The sequence below is a fragment of the Bidens hawaiensis genome, unplaced genomic scaffold (assembly GCF_021521415.1).
Source record: "Bidens hawaiensis isolate Kalapana, Puna unplaced genomic scaffold, B.hawaiensis_p1.1 tig00040654_1, whole genome shotgun sequence".
NCBI lineage: Eukaryota > Viridiplantae > Streptophyta > Magnoliopsida > Asterales > Asteraceae > Bidens > Bidens hawaiensis.
In genome coordinates, this window is record NW_027497190.1 from 21,094 (window position 1) to 42,928 (window position 21,835).

The 21,835-nt window shown below is 35.1% G+C and overlaps 1 pseudogene across 1 annotated transcript; it reads right to left on the reverse strand.

Moving 5' to 3' along the window:
- Nucleotides 1-4,357: 4,357 nt before the first annotated feature.
- On the reverse strand, nt 4,358-17,650 carry LOC143592271 (endoribonuclease Dicer homolog 2-like; annotated as a pseudogene). Its single transcript, XR_013145887.1, has 10 exons — nt 17,601-17,650; nt 11,218-11,354; nt 10,428-10,696; nt 9,493-9,917; nt 9,062-9,165; nt 8,525-8,721; nt 8,235-8,444; nt 7,264-7,674; nt 6,244-6,522; nt 4,358-5,129 (listed from the first exon to the last, which is right to left on the reverse strand). The product of XR_013145887.1 is annotated as an endoribonuclease Dicer homolog 2-like (transcript).
- Between the last annotated feature and the right edge of the window lie 4,185 nt (nt 17,651-21,835).

Below are 21,835 nucleotides of genomic sequence, written 5' to 3' on the forward strand. Positions count from 1 at the left end.
TGCAGTGCAGAATGGAGATTGATTAATAATTTAATATAAAGAGATTTTTTTTGTTTTTATTTTGATTTTCAAACGTCGGCACGTTGACAATAAATCAATAATAATGTCAACTCTTAAATTTCAACCATTCGTGATGGCTCGTACTTTTCCGTTTACATCCAAAGAATCAGCGCTAAAATATTACTAACAACATCCACACCAACAAACTTAGTTATACAAACTGCACATCATCGTCACATTAGATTCCAAAATTTTATAAAAATTCCAGGTTGGTGTCGGTTTGGTTTGAAATTTTGAACCCGAAATGAATGGTTTGGCTTACGGTTTATAGGGGAAAATGGTTTAGCACCCGCAGGGCCGTCTCCGAGATTCAAGTGCCCGAGACGAATATAAAAAATGGACCTCATATAACTTTTTCTTCAAAATATGAACGATAATTGTAATAATAAATAGGGAATGCAAAGTACGAATCAATACGAAGGCAAACATTAAAATAACACAGTTATAAATGGGTTGAATTCTAAAATGCTTATGGAAATATAAACTCACTTTGATTACTTGCATGATAGTATCTACAAAAGTTTGTATTATTTATCAAAAAAGAAAAGAAAAAATAAAAGTCAACAAACATATTGAAAAAGTAGGCAGAAAAAAAAGTACAAAATACATAATAAAATATTAATTTCTTTTATCATCTCCTTCAATTCCCCGAACCAACAAAAGCTACTTCTTGCTGTAACTTATACACGCCGAAAAAATTTCCGGCAATATTTCTTTATCTTTTATTTTTGTTATATCCTTCTTCTTTCTCCTTTTTTCATTACCACTTTCACTTGTTAATGTTTAAAAAGACTTATATATGGATATACATATATAAAACCTTTTAAAAATTTTGTGCCCTCTACTAAAACTTTGCCCTAAACGGTTGCCGGGCCCAGGATGGGGTCTAAGCCGGCCCTGAGCACCCGCTATCCCTCAACTTTTCCGGCATAGTGGAAACTTTAGATTTTTTTTTATATTTTATGTGTTTTGTTACCCCTAAGCCTATATTATGTTACCCCTTATATCAAGGAGAGCAACTCAAACAAGAAAAGAAAAACAAAGATAACATTCTGCAACATTTTCCGGTTATTGGAGGTGAATTTTACGTTGAAATACTAGTCATTGAAGTTTGGTGAAGAAGAAGATAAAAATTAATGTTTTGTTTGTCGAATTGATGTAAGCCATTCATTACCTACAACACTACAAGGGACTATACATATTTTTGGCATATCTACTATCTAGGAATTTTATTTTTTGTTCACTTTTACATGAACAAGAATTTAATTTTATGTTCACTTTTTAGTGACTCAACTTAACTTTTACTTTATTTAATTAAATTACACTAATTTATTTTCATTTGGTTTCACTAAACTCATTTGATTTTTTCTAAAATATTTGAATTTTAAATATATATATATATATATATATATATATATATATATATATCTTTTTTAACGACTAAATGTTACATTCTACATTGATAAAATCTTGTCTCCTGTTGTACATTCTAAGACGATGGGTCAGTAGGTCAAATTAGCAAGGGTTGAGTGGTGAGATTGAATGATAGAGGAAAAGTTGAATTGGCATAGAGATAGTGAGTGATTGAAAATGAGAAAAATAATTGATAACATTGTCTATCTTGTTGGTTATTTTAGTGTTATTGGATTAACTTGTCGATGGAGGAAATAACGTTAAGAGATTAAACGAGTTAGGTGACGCGAGAGTGCGGGCTTGGTTAACAATAACGTTGTTTGGGCTTCGTTATTTGGTTTTATACTTGGGCTTAAGTGTAATGTTAAATGGGCTTTTAATTAATTTATTTGGTCTCATAAGGGAATTTGATTTAGATTATATTAATCTATGTTTTTCATTCCCTGGATAATGCTAACTTCATCGAATACACAGAACATAGAAGAGACGGTTACTTCTTCTCTGGTTCTTCAATTTACAGACACGATCAAAATTCAATTCCATGTGCAGAAAATCTCTGTCTTATCCGATAAATCATTACGTGTAACCCGCAAATAGGTTTATCTGAAAGTGATTCACGATTCAGAGATTAATCCATGCAATTGTTCAAAAATAAGATTGAAATCAAGATTACAGGTTTGCATCGTTGATTGAATTCATCATCCAGGTACGCAAGTAAAAAACTTACTATTTGTAGATGTAATTAAATTTATTTGAATTTTCATAAATTTGTTTCTATCCTTTTTATAAAAATATACAATTAAGGTATTATTGGGACATTATGGTAAAAAGAATTCAAGCCAAGCTATTTGTATAAGAAGTAAGACTATTACTTAACTATGATTTTAAAGATTCACTTATAATATAATTATGTTGTGACTTTTGACCCTTTGAGTGAAATCTCTCGTACCGCCAATGACAATGGAGAAGGTATACTTATAACATTTCAAAGTGGAAGAATTCTACTGTCTTTAAAGTCTAAATCAAAATTATAGTGGAAGAATTCTACTGTCTTTAAAGTCTAAATCAAAATTATATTGAAAATCATTACATTTTTTTAATTAAATAATACTTATTTATACTTTAACATTATCTTTTATCTCTCCTTTACTCCCAACCATTGTCAAAATATATTAAAAAATTATAGAGTGCTATAGAAAATTTTCAAATATACAGAAAATCACTGTATTTTCTCTCTTTCACTCACAACACATTAAACACTCCCTATATTATAAAAAACCTCACTCACAAAATACAAGGGGATGAATTGTGAATGCTAAGTATGCTTCAGTGAAAGTAAATGTCAAGTACATATCAACGTTAGTCAACTTCAATAAAGCAATGTCGGTAATTGGATATTGTGACTGATATGATAATTAATTGTTTATCGGTTGCTATATAACTTGGTTTGTACAGTCGAAAGAGAAACATTTGATAAAGTAACAGAAGATGACATCATGGCTCTACAAACCTGGTATGTTTAACTTTGTGTATTATTGTAATTCTTTTATGTACGATTGTACGGTAAAATAAATTTACGTTACCCCCTGAAATTATGTTCTAGATCCGCCACTGCTTTTACTATTATAAGCATGCCGTGCCTAATTCCTTTTAATAAATATAAAAAAATTGTTTGAATTTTCTAATTTAAACGACGTGTAGTCTTGTAACTTCAGACTTGAATCACGAGTTAGACTGTTTCCATACATTGTAAGTCATATTCCATCAAAGACAAAAAAAAATTATAAAAATTGAGATGGATCAATGGCGTGGCGTCGGTCGGTAAAACTGGATCATTTGTAAAACCCGACCGTTATTGATCCCGGGCTACGCGAATTCAGTTGCTTTTCGTCATGTTCATTACGGTACCAGAACTAAAAAACAAAAATCAACATTCGGTCAGTTTTCGTTATGGTACTGGAACTAAAACAAAACGCAGGGAGTCTATGCGAATTATGTCGCTTTCCATCGCGTTTGGTACGGTACCGTAACTAAAACAAAATAACAAAAAAGAACAAAACTAAAATTCACATTCGGTAAGCTCCGAAACTTAAAAAAAAAGAAACAAAAAAGAATAATACCAATAAGGTGTCGCAAAGTGGTCCAATCGAGACTTTTCATCACCAAACTATTTAACTATATTTATATAAATATAATAATGAATCCTATTTAAATAGACAAATAGTTAATATGAAATTATTTCCCCAACCCATTTCTTCTAGTTGACCTCACCCCTAAACTCGACCGCTCCCTTACACCCAATAAACCATAAGCCATACCATTCATTTTGGGTTCAAAAATTTCAAACCAAACCGACACCACCCTGGAAACTTAAACCATGACTGGTTTAGACGATTTTAGGGTTTTTAACCAAACCATAAACACCCTTTAAACCGATCACATTTAGTGCATGTTTTTTATAAGGCTTATGTATGATTCACTTAATGTGTTATACCCACAAAATAGTTATTCCAAAAAAAAAAAAACCTTTAGTAATTAACAAGCTAGCATGATTCAACATTTTTAGATCCCAACTAGGGGTGCAAACGAGCCGAGCTACTAACGAGCTACTCGAGATTGGCTAGTGAAAATCCTCAATCGAGCCAAAATTCAACAAGCTCAAGCCCAGCTCAAGCCAAAATATAAGCTCATTTAATGAACGAGCCCGAACCCATGCTTTAGTAATAGAGATCGAAACAAGCCGAGCTCGAGCTTAACTGAGCTATGGCTCAGCTCGTTTGCACCGCCAAATCCCAATAAAATTAAAAAGTTGCCTGGTTTAATTAATTAACAAATATATTACAAATATAGATCACACTACAAACATGGACAAAACAAGCAAGTTATTCATAACTAAAGACACAATGTTTCTTCAACTTTAATAAAGAGTCTGGTTTGTTGGTTGCTTAAAAGAATCACCACAAAACAAAGAACAAAAAATACCGTGAATTAATCCAATTGCGACAACGATTCCTTAAGCACACTTCAAAATGTTTTTGGATGCGAGTCTTTCACCCGTACAATACCGTGAATTAATCCAATTCCGACAATGATTCCTAAACACGCTTTAAAATGTTTTTGGATGCGAGTCTTTCACCCATACAATACCGTGAATTAATCCAATTCCAACAATTCCTTAAAACACATTTCAAAATGTTTTTGGATGCGAGTCTTTCACCCATACAATACCGTGAATTAATCAATTCCGACAACGCTTCAAAATGTTTTTGGATGTCAGTCTTTCACCCATACAATACCGTGAATTAATCCAATTCCGACAGCGCTTCCTTAACACGCTTCAAAATGTTTTTGGATGCCAGTCTTTCACCCATCTTCTTGTCAGCCGCCATAGCAGATTCCTTAATAACATGCCCTTCGTATTCAACTTCGAGACTAAAACATACAGTACCATCCTCGGTACGCCTAGCCGTTTTTTTTATTTCAAAATGATGCTTTTGACAAAGATCATGCAACTCTTTTACGGGTTGTAGTTTTAATGTTTCGGGTGTTACCAATGGCTCGAGAAGAGGACGAATACTGTTAAAAACTTGGTTTTTGTCATAATCCGAATCGACAAAAATAGCCCCAGCTAGAGATTCAATGATGTCTCCAAGTACCTGCACATAATACCCGAAAATTAATATTAATACAGATGTGATAGGTGATGCAGATAAGATACATGTGTTTGTATTTGCCATTCAAAAGAGGGTGGCGGCGCAACTTGTTGCCCACTTACCTGCCTCTCTGTTGTAACTGGATCCTTTTTTTTAGTTAAATGAAAGCGTTCATAATTAATAAAAACTTTTTTTTATTATAATATTATTTAGTATTAAATAGAATAAGGTAATCACAGGTAATAAAATATATGGTAGAAAATATGTTGAAATGTGCTTTTCTACGATTTGAAGTTTTAGTACACTTGTAACTTCAATCTACAAAAAAAAAAAAAATCGGTTTTAACGAAGCAATCTTGTTGGAAACAACTTATTTCAGCTATAGCAATAAACATATACACAACGCATCCAAACATTCGAAAGCGCTTAACTGTGTAATATCATACCATTACCAACCTGATAAAAAAAAACTAATATCAAATATACTCGTTAAATATATCTATAACTTTAATTTTACCAATTTCATTTACCAATTTCATTAAATATAATTTCTGATGACCATTATACCCTTCTTTTTCTTCTTAAGCTTCAAACTATCATATCCAAATGCAAGTTTAAGATTAGGGTATAATTATCATAATTTTGATAAAGCGTGCCTTTAATCTATTTTTCCCAACAAATAAACATTCCCAAACACTCGCCAAACAAATAATATCAACTTATCCTTCTAAACAATCAGTTTAGTAGTAACTAAAAAGAAACTGATTATTTGACTAACTTTCAGAATACACAAAAAAAAAAAAAAAAAAAAAAAAAAAAAAATTATAATTTACTATTAGTACTAAGATTATCTCTACTAAATTAACCTTGGAATCTACTTTCGGATGGGACTCCGAGATTGACTATTCTTTTCCTAAGATTGACTATTTGACTAACTTTCAGAATACACAAAAAAAAAAAAAAAAAAAAAAATTTATAATTTACTGCAAGTTCAGTACTATCTGATGTAACGTTGATAAGTACTGGGTCATGTCCCTCCTCTCCTGGTTAATGTTAGCTATGATTTTCAATTTATAATTTATAATTTACTATTAGTACTAAAAAAAAAAAAACTGACCTTAGGAAAAGAAGTCTCGGAGTCCCATCCGAAAGTAGATTCCAAGGTTAAATAGTCAATCTCATTAATGACTCTGACAAGATTCTTGTGTAGCGCTTGTGAACCATGAAGAATATGTTTATGCAAATCAACTTTGAATGCCGATTGTGCATAACAGTCATTGTTTACAGACGCTGACCTTAAATCGGTTAACAACCCAGGAGACATTCCCGGATACATATTATACAAGTGAACTGTGATAAGATAATCCAAAACAGCATCCCCAAGAAATTCTAAGCGCTGCATTATAAAACAATAAATATAAGTCACCTTATACAAAGATACACTGTTGATCTAAACAGTTTTGGTACCAAAAACTTGTTTGTTAACCTTAAACAGAATTTTAGGCCTATTATAACAAAATAGTGAATAAGGGTGTGTTTGGATGTCCGTTTTGAAAGAACAGGCTGTAAAAAATAGTGTTTGAATGTGATTTTGTCCTTCGAAGTTGAAATAATCAGCAGTATTAAGTTAACCACTCGTGTGTTTTAAAAAGACCAAATAAGTTGGAAATCATGCAAGATATAAGAGTAAAAGTAGGGTAAAATAGGAAAACTAGTAATTTTAGGATTGAAAGGGGGTGTGAGGTTCGTTTATCTTTAAACGAACAAAGATCAAAGAGGAGCAATTAAACAACGAGTTTTCTTGATCATGTTCGTTCGTTAAGATAATGAACATGCTCGAGTTCGTTTATGTTTTTCTGTAAACAGTACAAACGAATGGCGGGTTCACAAGCGTAGATGTACGAACATAACCGAACGTAGACAGACGAACATAACAGAGCTAAAACCAGTTAGAAGTAAAGTGCAGACAATATGTAGAGCCTCAAAAGTTATTAAAACTAGGCAAAGTTGTAATGGGTCAAAAACATTATAAGAATATACTAACAAACATAAGTTATTAAAACTAGGCCTAAGTAAATTACAACCATCCATTTTTAAAAAGGGTAATAAGGGTTAATAAGTAAATGTATCTTGTTACCTGGTAACATTTTGGAATCTCGGGAATCATATAAGATCCACGAGTCAACGCCTCAACAAGCAAAGAAGCATCACGAAATGTATAGTTCAACAAAGATTCCAAGTGTTCAATGTTTAGATATTTCCCTGGCTGTAAGGTTACTTCTCTTATGTATGGCGTGTTGAGCAAGTCAACCTTAATACCAAGCCAACTCATAAAAGATAAGGCGGCCATTTCTCCGCCTTCACTAAGAAAAACGCCAATCAACGCTTCAACAGCATCGGCTATTACTTTCTTTTTTATAACTTTATTGTTTCCAACATAAACTTTTCTTTTGGTTGAAAATACAGTCTCTTCTAATTTGAAGCTTCCAGAAATATCTCCGGGAACGACCCAAGATTTTGGATCAAAAGGTTTGTTACGAATGAATCCCTGAAAGTATAACTAATTACCAAAATACCCTTTTCAAGATAAAATGAAAACTAGACATGTTAAGAAAGTGGCAATATTTTGAGGTCTTTGTCCAAAATTTGATTAGTAATCCATCTATCTATATAAACACTTTAAAAGTCTTCACGGATTAAAAATACACTTTCGACAACTTTCAACCTGTTTTGACCTGGCCAGCCCATTTGACCGTTTTTCTTTTAACTAACTGTTTTTTCATAATAACTTTAGTTAAAACAAGAGTAAGAATTAAGAGGTACCTTTCGTTCAAAAAATAAAAGATGCAAAAAGTATAGATTAATTTTCAAAAATATAGATTAATTTACGTTCAAAATATAGATTAATTTTCATAATTAATCATCAAGTCATTATGTCAGCATAGATGCAAAAAGTTATTAAGACGGTAGTAATCCATATATTTTTAGTAAAACGATTTAAGAAGCTTCATGCCTTAAACCCTTTTTTTCATTTTACCCGTTAGACATGAAATATAACTAAAATTGCCACCCTATAATATCAATCTTTAACACAAATAAAAAAATTACCGGAATATTGCGTTTACATCCCAATCTGCATAACGAGGCATTTGAAATAACTTTCTCCCTTCGGGAGCTCAAGATTCCTTCATGCTGATTTTGAAAGGTTTTGAATAACTGCTGGCTAGAAGCATATTTTAGAAAAGAATCCCCTAGAGTTTCAAGGGATTCAAGATGAAACTTTTCAAGGCATGTCTTGGTTGTTATTGCTTCCAAGATCTGAAAAAGACGGATCATATTTAGGCTCGTTTATTTGTTTAAAATTAATATAACAAAAGATAAAATGAATAACTTAATACCTTAGTGGCAGGCACACTTCCATGTGATTCACTACAGTCTAAATGCATCTTTTTAAGATTTAGAGCCAAAAGCCACGACTCTAATCTATGCATTATTGATGGAACAAAAGAAAACGAATAGAATGTAGTTACAGGTATTGGAGACATCATAATGTGACACAGTTCGGGAGGCAGCTCAACCCCTGCATTACTTGTTTCTGCAAAATAAAATAAAAGGTAAGATAAAAACATATAGGAAAAAAAAAGATATTTAGTTCAAACCAAAGGTTGTACTAAGAAATTACAATGTTTCATTTGGCACATAGTATTAGCCTATTAGGTTAGTTACATAACTATCATATCCAAAAGGTATTTTAGACACACGATCAATACTTAATAAAGTACCTGGTTTATCTCATAGTGTAAAGAAATTAAACATATATAATAATTGGCTAATATATAATAAAATTATATTAACATCTTTGTATCAACAAAATTGATGAATAGGCATATAAAATACATAACATGAAATATATCATAATAAACCATCAATCTTACCTTTCTCCTTATGATGTCTGCCCTTTTGAAGAGTATTTCGAACAACAAAAAGTTGTCTTGCAGCAAAAAACGATTCCTCTCCATAACGCAAATCGATCCCATGCCTGCATTTTCAAATAAACTCTATTTTACACATACATAATATTAAAACTAATAAAAAAAACAACTTGGCCTTAGTATTTGCACGGTTAGGTCCCTAAGCTTATAAAAAACACAACAAAAAGGTCCATTATATGAATTTTAGGAACTTAACCACACAAACAAAAATATGAATTAATTGTGGGTTTTTATAGTAGGGGCTTAATTACGCAAAAATGAAGGGTATATATGTGGTCCACAATGTTATTTTTATTGAGATTTGAAACAAAGTTAATGCAGCCAAAATCCATATAGCGATTAATAAATGAAAATTTGTAGAAAAAGGTCTGTACCGTATTTTGTAGTACTCTTTGTATGTTACGGCTTCCCCTTCTTTTAATTACAAAGATGAATTACCAGTCAATCCAACCAATCTTTTTGTGGTGCAATACACCCGTCCATTATGGGGTGTAAGCACCAAGGCATTTTCCATTAAGCAGCTGCAAATTTCTCCATTTATTGTGTTTATTTGGCGATGATATTTGCCCATTAACGAACAATTATGTTGTTTTATGTAGGGGAACACGACCGAATTAACGGAAGCCCAATCAATGACCAACGGGCTTGTATTCAAGCCCAGTGACGGAAACAAAAGATAGTCAAATACCGCAATATTAGTTTTCTTTGTACCAAGTTGCAGATATTTATTTAACTCTGTGATAGAATTATCAAGAAGTATTCTTAGTACTGTCATTTGGAATTGGTATGATGTCGTTATCTGAAAAAAAATAAAAATAAATTATATGATCTTAATAAGAATATGGTATTGTGTCACAAAAAACAATTATCAACAAGACTGCTATCAAGGATATAAACTGAAATGTTTGGATCCTAACATGATAGTTCACCAATAGAGTTTTAGGAGGGCGGTCTCTAAATATTGCAATTTAAGCATACATATATTTGATTTCATGCGCTAAAAATGATTATCTGATTATTGCAATTTGAAATCATAAAACTCAAAAGTATTATGAACAAAGAAAGTGTGGGTAAAATATGAGTGCCAACAAGTATGACCTGAAACTCTTAACAAAAAAACTGATTAGACTCCTAAATAACGTAATAAGCATATTACTATGATCAGAATCACTTGATCCAAACACCAAATACTAACTGTTACATCTTCATGTTGTAATAATGAGACTACCATTTTTAGCACATCAAAACAAATATATGTATGCTAATTTTAAATATAGCAAAATTAAAGGTTGTGCACTTTTCATATTACCTGATCGGATGTAAGGAAAGAAGAACCGATATATGAAATTGATACATCAATGAAGCCTCTATCAACCTCAAGATCAAACTCCAACCGTTGATTATCGAGATCCAACTCTGTGTTGACTCCAAGAACAATATCTTGGAGTGGGATGTCGTATTCAAAGTTCCTCTTTAACTTAATTGCGTAGAAATGAAACTTTTTAGTCGAATAATTTCCAACTCGACCCACAAGCTCAGGTGGCACGTATTGAGCCTGTTCTTCTTCATAGTCGTACGCTAAAACCATAAAATTCTTTTTAAGACTCAAGTAAAAGGTTATAAAAATTCTAATACGGATTTAGACTTTTTTGTTTCTCCTGGAAGTTGTTATGAGATAATCAAATGTGAATATTTGATAAATACAGTTAAAAAAAAGGATTTAAAAAGGGTTGTTTCTTTCACCTTCAGATTATCAGTTTACAAAACTGATTACATGACCCTTATATATTAAAATAATCAGAAGTAAAATTTGTCCTTCCAAACGATAAAAACCCACTATTTGGTCTTCAAGTCACAATAAAAACGAAAAACTAGTGTTTGGATGTGTTTTTTGTTAGGAAGTTGCAAAATTTAGATAAAATGTGTAAAAAGAGAAATTAAAAATCAGTTTACAAATCTAAATATGTAATTATTTATTCGACCACTGAATAGTAACATAAGCAAAAGCCGATTTTTTTTGCAAAAGCTAAAAACTCGTTATCGTGGCTTGAAGTTGCAAAAATAGAAAAATACTTCCAAAATAAATATCAACTTTTTACCAATTTCTGGAGCATCAACATCAGTTTGCTCCAAGGTATCGGGGACAAGATAATCCATGTACATAACTTGTATTTTTTTATTCGTTTCAATCAAAATATATATCTCACGGGGCCCACCAATACCCTGCTAACCGAACCTATATAAACGGATTAGGTTAAGACAGATAAAAGCAGTTGAAAAAATAGAAAATTGTTCTTAAATAATTGGATATTGGATTTTAATAATCCCTATTAAATGGTATTGGCCGATAACAATCCCTATTCGTTTTATCGTCACTGGCGGTCCCAAATTCAAAAAAGTTGGCCTCCAATGGTCCCCGTTAAAAATGACTTAACAGCGTTATAGTTTTTTCAGAATTTTGAACCAATATTTAAGGGTTTTGATCGTTAGGAGGATACGAGTCGATTGATGTAAAACTTAGCTCGAAACAATGATCCAAACGACTTGATTTTGGTTAATTGTGTAAAGAAGATGGTTGTAGTGAAAGTAATGTTTATTACTTGAAGGTGTATCTAATACATAAGCCACTACACCTATATATACACAACTAAACCCTAGCTAACAGCCCATAAAAGGCCCATGGGCTCTATCTAACCAAATGGGCTAAAACCCTAACTAAATACAATTAACACTCCTCCTCAAGTTGGAGCATAGATGTTAATCATGCCCAACTTGTTACAAATAAAATCTATCGGAGCTTTCCGGAACGGTTTAGTTAGAATGTCTGCTAGCTGAAAATTTGTCTTCACATGAACTGGTTGAATGGAAGGAGGATCAATTTGTGTGCCTACTACCCGATCTCTGATAAGGTGGCAGTCGACCTCAATATGTTTTGTCCTCTCATGAAATACTTGATTCTTGGCTATGTGAATAGCTGACTGATTATCACAGTATAGCCTCATCAAGTCATTAGAAACAACCCCGAGCTCTCTGAGAAGACGACGAACCCATGTCATCTCTGATGTTACATCTGCCATGGCTCTATATTCTGATTCGGCACTCGACCGGGAGACCGTGTGTTGCTTCTTACTCTTCCATGATACAAGGTTTCCCCCAACAAACACACAATATCCGGTGGTAGATCGTCGAGAAATTGGACAACCTGCCCAATCTGCATCTGAGAACCCTGATATTCGACCATCTCCTTCTTCCGTGAAGGCACCTACACGACAATGACCCTGATCAGAGTATAATATGCCCAAGCCAGGTGAGGTCTTAAGATATCTTAAGACACGAAGGGCAGCATCCCAGTGACCGGTGTATGGTGTAGCCATAAATTGGCTCAGAACACTGACAGTAAAGGAGATATCCGGTCGTGTGACGGTTAAATAATTAAGTTTACCAACCAGCCGTCTGTATCGCTCAGGATCTTTCATTGGATCTCCTTCCTTTGGGAGGAGTTTCTTTGTAGGAAGCATTGGTGTATCAACAGGTTTACAACCCAGTAAGCCACATTCAGTTAACATATCAAGAACATACTTTCGTTGGGAGAGAAGTATTCCTTATGGAGAGCGGGATACTTCTATGCCAAGGAAATACCTCAGTCGACCTAAGTCGCTTACCTGAAACTGAGACTGAAGAAACTGCTTGAGTTCGGAAATCCCGACCTCGTCATCACCTGTGATTATAATGTCATCCACATAAACAACTACGATAATCCTCTTCCCTTTCTGGTGTCTAAAGAAGACAGAGTGATCGTAGGCACTCCGCGTCATCCCAAACTGTCCCATAACACTAGAGAATCGACCAAACCATGCTCTGGGAGACTGTTTAAGACCATATAGAGAACGACGTAGTCTACAAACTTTCGAGGCCTCCTCCTCAACGACGAACCCTGGGGGCTGCTCCATATATACCTCCTCCTCAAGAACACCATTAAGAAAGGCGTTCTTGACATCAAGCTGGTGGAGCGGCCAATGATTAATGGCAGCAAGAGCGATGCAAATACGGACAGATGGCATTTTAGCAACCGGAGAGAAAGTTTCATCGTAATCAATGCCATATGCCTGAGAATACCCTTTTGCAACCAACCGAGCCTTTAAGCGGTGTAGGGAGCCATCCGGGTGTAGTTTAACCGTAAACACCCAACGACAACCAACAATACGCTTCCCTTTAGGAAGTGTTTCAAGATCCCATGTATGATTGGACTTTAGAGCCCCGATTTCATCTTCCATAGCCTGTCTCCATCCTGGGTGAGCGAGAGCGCTCGTCACATTTTTGGGAATCGGGTAGGAATCAAGGGTAGTGGTGTACGCATGAGATTCAGGAGATAGGTGGGTGTAGGCAACATAGTCCTGAATTGGGTAACGAGTACATGTCCGGGGTTCCTTGCGAAAGGAAATAGGTATATCGGGAAGTGGGGCACCAGGAGGATCATAAACAGGTGTGTCAGAGGTTGGTGGATCGGGTAACGATGTAGTAGTGAGAGGTGTGGATTGCTCAGATGTAGGCGGAGTATCGGAGGGTATTTCGGGGTCGTGGCCAGGTTGTGAATCAAGAGTCGCTGATGTTTGACCCCTACCCCGCCTAGCATATGTGAAAAGCAGTGGCGGAGATTCTGTCGGTGGGTCAGAATCAGTAGAGATTGGATCGGTAAAAGGAATTGACACAGGAATGGTGGGGATGAAGGGAGATGTGGGTATATCGAGGTCGGGAAACGGGTCAGAAACAGGAGTGGAACACTCGGGAAAGTAAGGAGACTCGTGAAAAGTGACATCGGCACTGGTAAAGTATCGGTGAAGTGATGGGCTATAGCATCGATACCCTTTTTTGAACCCGTGAGTAACCAAGAAAGACACAACGAATGGCTCGAGGATCAAGTTTGATGGTTTTTGGACTATGGTCATGAACATAGGCGATACAACCAAATACTTTAGGTGCGAGAGGAAATGGATCATCGTTGGGAAATAGTATAGAAAACGGTGTTTTACCATGAAGAACGGTTGAGGGCATGCGGTTAATCAGATATGTGGCAGTGAGAACGGCATCTCCCCAAAAACGATGAGGAACACGTGATTGGATCATGATTGTGCGAGCAACATCCAATATGTGACGATTTTTGCGTTCGGACACACCATTTTGTTGAGATGTATAAGCACACGATGATTCATGAATAATGCCGTTGGTTTTTAAGTATGAAGAAAAGTCGGTGGAAAAATATTCTTTAGCATTATCAGATCGTAAAGTTTTAATGGTGGTGTTAAATTGGTTTTGAACATAAGCATTAAATTCTCGAAATATGGAAAATACCTCACTACGAGATTTCAATAAATAAACCCAAGTAGTGCGAGAATAGTCATCAATAAAGGCAATAAAATATTCAAAACCCAACGTAGATTTGATAGGGCAAGGACCCCATACGTCAGAATGCAACAGTTCAAAACAAGAACTGACTCGATTGGGCACCCTAGGGGGATAGGGACGCCTGGTATGTTTACCAAGTTGACACGACTCACAATGAAAATTAAAAGACGAAAGTGGTAAATCTGGTCGCATTTGCCTCAGAACTGCTGTAGAGGGATGACCTAACCGACAGTGAGCCTCCCTGACAGCGGAATCACATAAGTTTGCTACAGGATGCGAAAACGGGGATATACGATAGAGACCTCCTGATTCAAAACCAGTACCAATTACCCGATTTGTTCCTAGTTCATGAAAAACGCAGTGAGTTGGGTAAAAGGTCACAGAACAGTTGTTTTGTTTGGTAATCTGACTCACTGAACAAAGACTGGTAGGAAATTTAGGAACAAATAGGATAGAAGACAGTTTTAGGTTTTCCGAGTTACTGATGGATCCTATGCCGAGAACGGGACATGAAGATCCATCGGCAAGACGTACTGGTGCATGGGAAACATTTTGAAGACTAGAAAAAATACCCCGATTCCCAGTCATGTGATGTGTGGCTCCAGAATCAATCACCCATGATAAGTCAAGGCTAGAAGGCTTACCTGAATGTGCCGAGCTGGTTTGAGGATGAGGCAACTGGGAGGTAAGAAACCGTTGAATAAGATCATGCTCCTCTTTAGTAAATGTATACATGTATGTATTTTCGCCCATAGTGATACACGAAACTGAAAATTGACTGTGAACAGTAACAAGTGCGGGTGGAGGGCAGGAACAGATTCCGGCGTAAACAGTTACTCGTCGTGAACAGTTAATCCCGGCAGCGAACAGTAATTCCGGCAGCGTACAGTAACTTTCCGGCAGCGAACAGTAATTCCGGCAGCGAACAGTAACTTTCCGGCAGTGAACAGAAATCCCGGCAGTGAACAGTGTTTTCCGGAGTGAACTGTGTTTTCCCGGCTTGAACAGTGTTTCCGGCGATGAACAGTACCGGTGAACAGTGATTTTCGCGTGAACAGTGCTCGTCAGTGAACAGTGGTTTTCCGGCAGTGAACAGTGTTTTCCGGCGTGAACAGTGTTCCGGCGATGAACAGTACCGGTGAACAGTGCTCGCGTGAACAGTGCTCGGACAGAACAAGGCAGGAGCTTGTTTCAGATCTGAAGGCTGCTGGTGACGGCTGGTCAGACTCAGGTTCGGGTCAGATCGCGGCTAGGGTTTGGATCGAGAGCCGTAGCTCTGATACCATGTAAAGAAGATGGTTGTAGTGAAAGTAATGTTTATTACTTGAAGATGTATCTAATACATAAGCCACTACACCTATATATACACAACTAAACCCTAGCTAACAGCCCATAAAAGGCCCATGGGCTCTATCTAACCAAATGGGCTAAAACCCTAACTAAATACAATTAACAAATTGTAAGTTCAAACACCCGAATTGAAGCATTGTTTCGTCATTGTGAAGCATTATTTCAAACTAAATTTTTCACCAATTGACTCGTATCCTCCTATACGATCAAAAGCCCTAAAAAATTGGTTTGAAATTCAAAAAAAACTATAACGTCGTTAAGTCAAATTTAACGGGGGGCCATTGGGGGCCAGCTTTTTTGAATTTGGGACCGCCAGTGACGATAAATCGAATAGGGATTATTATCGGCCAATACCATTTAATAAGGATTATTAAAATCTAATATTCCTAAATAATTTCACATTGGAAAATGGGAAACCAGACATCTCTTGTAAGGCTATGCGTAGTGGAGGGGCTACAAATGGGGCGTTTTACGCCATGTGGCGCCCTTTCAGCAAACGGTAGGTTTTTGTTTTTGGGTGTAATGGTGTAGGGGCTACAAATAGTAATATAATAATAATATATATATGTGTGTGTATATATAACACACAATATTAAATTGATAATATTCTCCACACCAAATCCCCGGACAAGAATTAGTCGCCCCCCACCAAATCGCCCCTTTTGTAGCCCGGGGGGGCGGTGTTCACCACAAATATCGCCCCACTACATTGGCCTAAATTGCAAATGTCAGTAAATAGTGACAGTTACAACTTACAAGAAAAGAAATCCTGACTCATATCAATATTATGTATTTATTTGTATTTGAAATAAAAAGAATCGATAATGATATATAATGATCTCATGTAACAAGCTTCAGAAAATTCTCCAATTTTCCGACCAAAATTGTAACTCCAAAAAGTACAGTTAGAAAGTAGGGATGTAAACGCACCGAGCCAGAGCTCGACTACGCTCAAGCTCGTTTTGACTTACAAGAGCTCTAGCACGGCTCGTGAGTTGTTTCTTCAAGCTTAGGCACATCTCATTAATTACTTATTAATTAACTTACATACCTTGTTAATTATTTTTATGTATTTTGAGAAAAACCTTAAACGAGCCCTATGCTAGGCTCGAGCTAGTGTAGTACCTTAAACAAGCCAACGCTTGTCTCGTGTAGTGTAGAATTAATACATAGAAGTCTAAAAGAGAGAAAACTTAAAAAAAACACAAGCTCTTCTCGGCTCGACTCAATTATTTATTAATCAACTTAACACATATTTAATAAATTAAAAACCTATTTGGCTCGTGCTCAACTATGCATTGTAAAACTAGCACACAGAAGTTTAAAAAACATTATAAAAAAAACTAAAAAATACACAACCTCGTCGGCTCGGCTCGGCTCGTTTATCATTTACTAATCAACTTAACTCACATTTAAAACCTTAAACCTTATCGGCTCGTGCTCGATAGGCTCAGCTCAGCTCATTTCGAGCTTTCTACCAATCCTATCTCTCATTTGCATCACTCGCTGACGTAAGCCTAATTTCAACAAACACGTAGGGTTACAACTTTCATCCTCTACATCATCATCATACATTCACCGTTCAAAGTTCAATCAATCAATCAACAACACATTCACTACTTATATCACTACAAATCATTCACAAACCCTAACAATTAATCATAAACTATTAAACTATGCATTAAATCATATAACAAGTAGATGATCAAATAGAATGATAATAATATACCTTCTGGCGAACGAGAGTTGATGATGATGATGATCGGTGACTTATAGCGTGCGATTAAAACGGAATTAATATTATTATTATTAGTAAGTTATATATAGGAATCAGATTTGGTAGATATTATTACTGTAACGCAAATGTAATGTGTAATGTAATGAAGGACTGAAGTGTGTTTGGCACATTAGACAATGTGCGGTCGTAAATCTCCACTATTAGGGGTCATGCGTCACGTGGCGTCGAGGTATGGTTTTGTACAAAATCATGCTGTAGTCATAACTCTCCACTACCAGGGGTTATACACCACGTGGCGCCCAGTTATTATTAATTTTATTTGTTTTTTTAAATACTAAATCATTTAAATAAATTAACATAAAATTAAAAATTACATTAAACTTCCAAATAAAAAATACATTAAACTAAATTAAAAAAAATACATTAAACTAAATTAAAAAAAATACATCAAATTAAAATAAAAAAACATAAATAATACTAATAAAACTAAAACTCATTTATATTTTTCTAAAATTTTCGCTCGTCGATTGGCTTTTAGAGATTGGACTATCTGGTCGTCTTCGGATAGCTCATTTGATAAAATCTCGATGTCTTTGTCCATCTCATTCCTTCGAAGTAGGTCGACGACGTCCAAATTTACTTGAAGTCGTTGGGTTCCAAGTTGGTGTAAATCTTGGAGTCGATAGTTCATTAATTGGAATTGGCTTTCCAATTCGGGATTCGAACCCGTTGCCGACGACGAACCGGCCCCTTTCCCCTTTTCTTTGCCTTTGGTTCTTCTACCCCCGGCCGAGGCATGTCGGTAGTATTCACGGGGTCATTATCGCTTAAGTTGAAGTTTCGAGCGTCGGAACGGGGCGTGTCTGGATCAACCGAAGATGATGTTTTAGACTTTTTTTACGCGGACCACCTTCGCCTTCAGCTTCGGCATCCAACACCATGCCCATTTTGAGTGATGCCTCAATAGGTCTTTCCAAATGCCAAAGTAGTTGAAGGTCCCGCCGACCTTATGTTGAAACTCAACCAACGCGTTATCCATGACTTTCGCGTCCGAGACACCGCTACTCCTAGTTCGATTCATCCGAGAGAAAACCGTATGGAAAGCCATGCATTTGGTGTTTATGTCGCCCCATTTTGACAGTAACGAATCGTTTTCTCGACGCGAGTTCCCGCCAAGGTTGTGAAACCTCTCTATAATTTTGTACCAAAATACCCTCGTTTTTTGATAGTTCGCTAAAAAAATAAAAACATTACAAGTTTAATGTTTGTTATAAGAAATTTAAAAAAATATATATGCATTTTAAAAACCTACCGCATTTGGCATATTCCGATATTTGGCACCAAGCACGAGCACATAGTACGCACTCGTCGATACTCCACGCTATCACCGTCTTTTTAACCTGAGGTTCGCCGACGGACTTCTTTGCGTGTTTTTTCGAACGTCCGCGTTGGCTCGAACCGCCCTCGGGTTGTGTCTCCGGCATGAACTCGACCTCGGGTTGGGTCTCCGGGGCGGGTTGGAAACCCGAACCCGCAAAAATGTTTGTCATTGGGTTTTGGAAACCGGGCAACGCATTTGGCATAGAGCTTTGTAGAAGTGCAAAGTACGCGGCCATTTGCGGGTCATACATTTACGGGACGGGTACGGTTGGCGTCGGGTCGGTAGATTGGTTCGGTTGTGGATTTTGGTTGGCTTGACGGGCATATTGACCAAAACCGAGAATATTTTGGTTGTTGTTTGGAAACATGATGGTAGAAATATTAGTGTAAAAGATATAAATATTTGTGTAAATTGATAGATTGGAAGGAATGTGTTAAAAAATATGAGTTTGGTTTGTTTATATAGTATAAATATAATTAATTAATTTTTTTTTAAAACCCCATCGGCTCCAAGACCAACGGCATTTTTTTTGGATATGCGCGCCATTCTCGCGTTGTATCTAAAACGCACAAAAAAAAATTTCAACATAACGCGGGGGGGGGGGGGGGGGTGGGGGGGGGGGGCGGTGTACCCCTGCGTTTTCAACATAACGTTGGCCAACAACGTGACCACTACACCTGGTCTTATATAAGCAGCAGGCAATTCAGTACGTCACACGATTCCAATTTTGAATGTATTTTGAATTTAAATTTAGGCTATATGGATGATTAATTGGACTCTCTCTCTCCCTCCGCATACGTGGAAAAAATACGGTACAAATGGTATATGTACATATTTTAAGAATGAGTAAAATGTACCGGGTGCTGGTACGGATAAAAGTGATCCTGTTTTTGTATCAAAATTTTAAGAAAATTGAGATTTAAAAATTTAATGCCGGTACTGGTATTTATCGAATTTTTGTCTGTATAAAATTATAGATATAAAATTACATTGGAACTAAAGTTGAATGAGAATTTGTTGTAACTTATAACTACCTATATTGAAAGTAGAGATGCTATACAAAAATATAAAAAATTAATTAGTTTTTCTCATAAATAGTAAAACCTGTGAGATAACAATCATTAATATATACTCCCTCGGTCCCATTTTAAGTGTCCTGGTTTGATTTTTCAAGTCTTTCTTGTTTAACTTTGACCGGCAATATTTTTGTTTGTGTTATATAATACTTGATGTAAAATATATGAATGGATTGGGTTTTAAATGTATTTTACATTGATATAATTTTCATCAAGTATTATATGACACGAACAAAAATATTTACGGCCAAAGTTGCAAAAGAAAGACTTGAAAAGTCAGAATATGACACTTATAATGGGACGGAGGGAGTATATATATATATAATAATCACTACCCTAAATCCCTCATGCTTAATTATTAGTATAATTTATTTTTTTTGAAATGTATAACTTTTATTCCGAATGGTGCCAAGCAGACACAAACACTTGGATGGCCATAATTTTATTCCATTTCATTAATATGTAAATATATTATGGACCACCTTTTTTCCTTCTTCCCCAAGCATAATATTTGTAAATAAAGTAGTAATAGAAAATTATTATTTCTTAATTAAATAATTTGCTTTATAGTAAACTATAATATAAATTATTAAATCACATGCATACAGTGAAAGGTTTTAATAAAAGAAAGTTTGCACTTAAAAAAGCATAAAAAAAATGTTATCATGGTACGTTTAAGAATATATAAGCTACATAAATAGGGTTTTTTTTTTCCAATGGGATGTCAATACATGTTTTTTCAACAACACGTTTTCTATAATTTTTATAAGATATGTGAAGTCTCCCTACTTCCTACATTTTTTAGACATTATTTCACTTTAGCATAACTACTTTTTATTTAATTTATGTCGTCCAACATGGTATCTATATAGATTAATAATGAAATGTCGGTGCCACAAGTTTAATATTTGAATATTATATTAGTTATATTATAATATTTATTCAAATCCTCTTGATAGCTAAACATCTTTGTTTGTTTGCCTTGATGGATGTTCTATTTATGTTTAGTCATAGTTATATTAAAAGGCTCAAGTTCGAGACTCATTGTGTAGCCATTTTTTTTCTTACTTTACTTATTTTTCTCATTTGATTATTTGATGTTTTCTATGGTGGGTTTTTTATATGATTTTTATGTAACTTTTATTATTCTATTTGTTTTACATATTTTAACTTGAAAGATTTATTATTTGCGTTTATTTTCGAAACAATAACGAACATATCCGATACCGGCCAAATTCACATCGACCCACCACTGCAATGCCCGGATTTTAACGATCAAGTGAACATCATATTAAATATGTTATTTGTATCATAAGCTACATCGTAACCAAGTTAGTGTCATTTTGATCATAAGTTGTACGTGTGCCGATACAATTTTAAACGTTTGCATTTTTTTTTGTTTAAGTGACGATGTCGTAATGAACTTAACTTATGCCGACCAAATTTACATTGCAGCACCATCGCAACGCGACGAGTTGTCTTCCTAGTATTATTTTAATAATCACTATCCGAAATCCTTCATATTTAATCATATTATAATTATATTATTTTTAATGTATAACTTTTATTAAATTCCGAACTGTGCCAAGCAGGGACAAACACCCGAATGGCCAATATTTTCCTTTCACTTTATTAATACGTGAATATATTTTGTGGACCACTTTTTTTTCCTTGTTCGCCAAGCATAAAACTTCTAGATAATGCAATAGAAAAATATATATAAAAAAATTGTGGACCACTTTTTATCCTTCTTCCCCAAGCATAATATT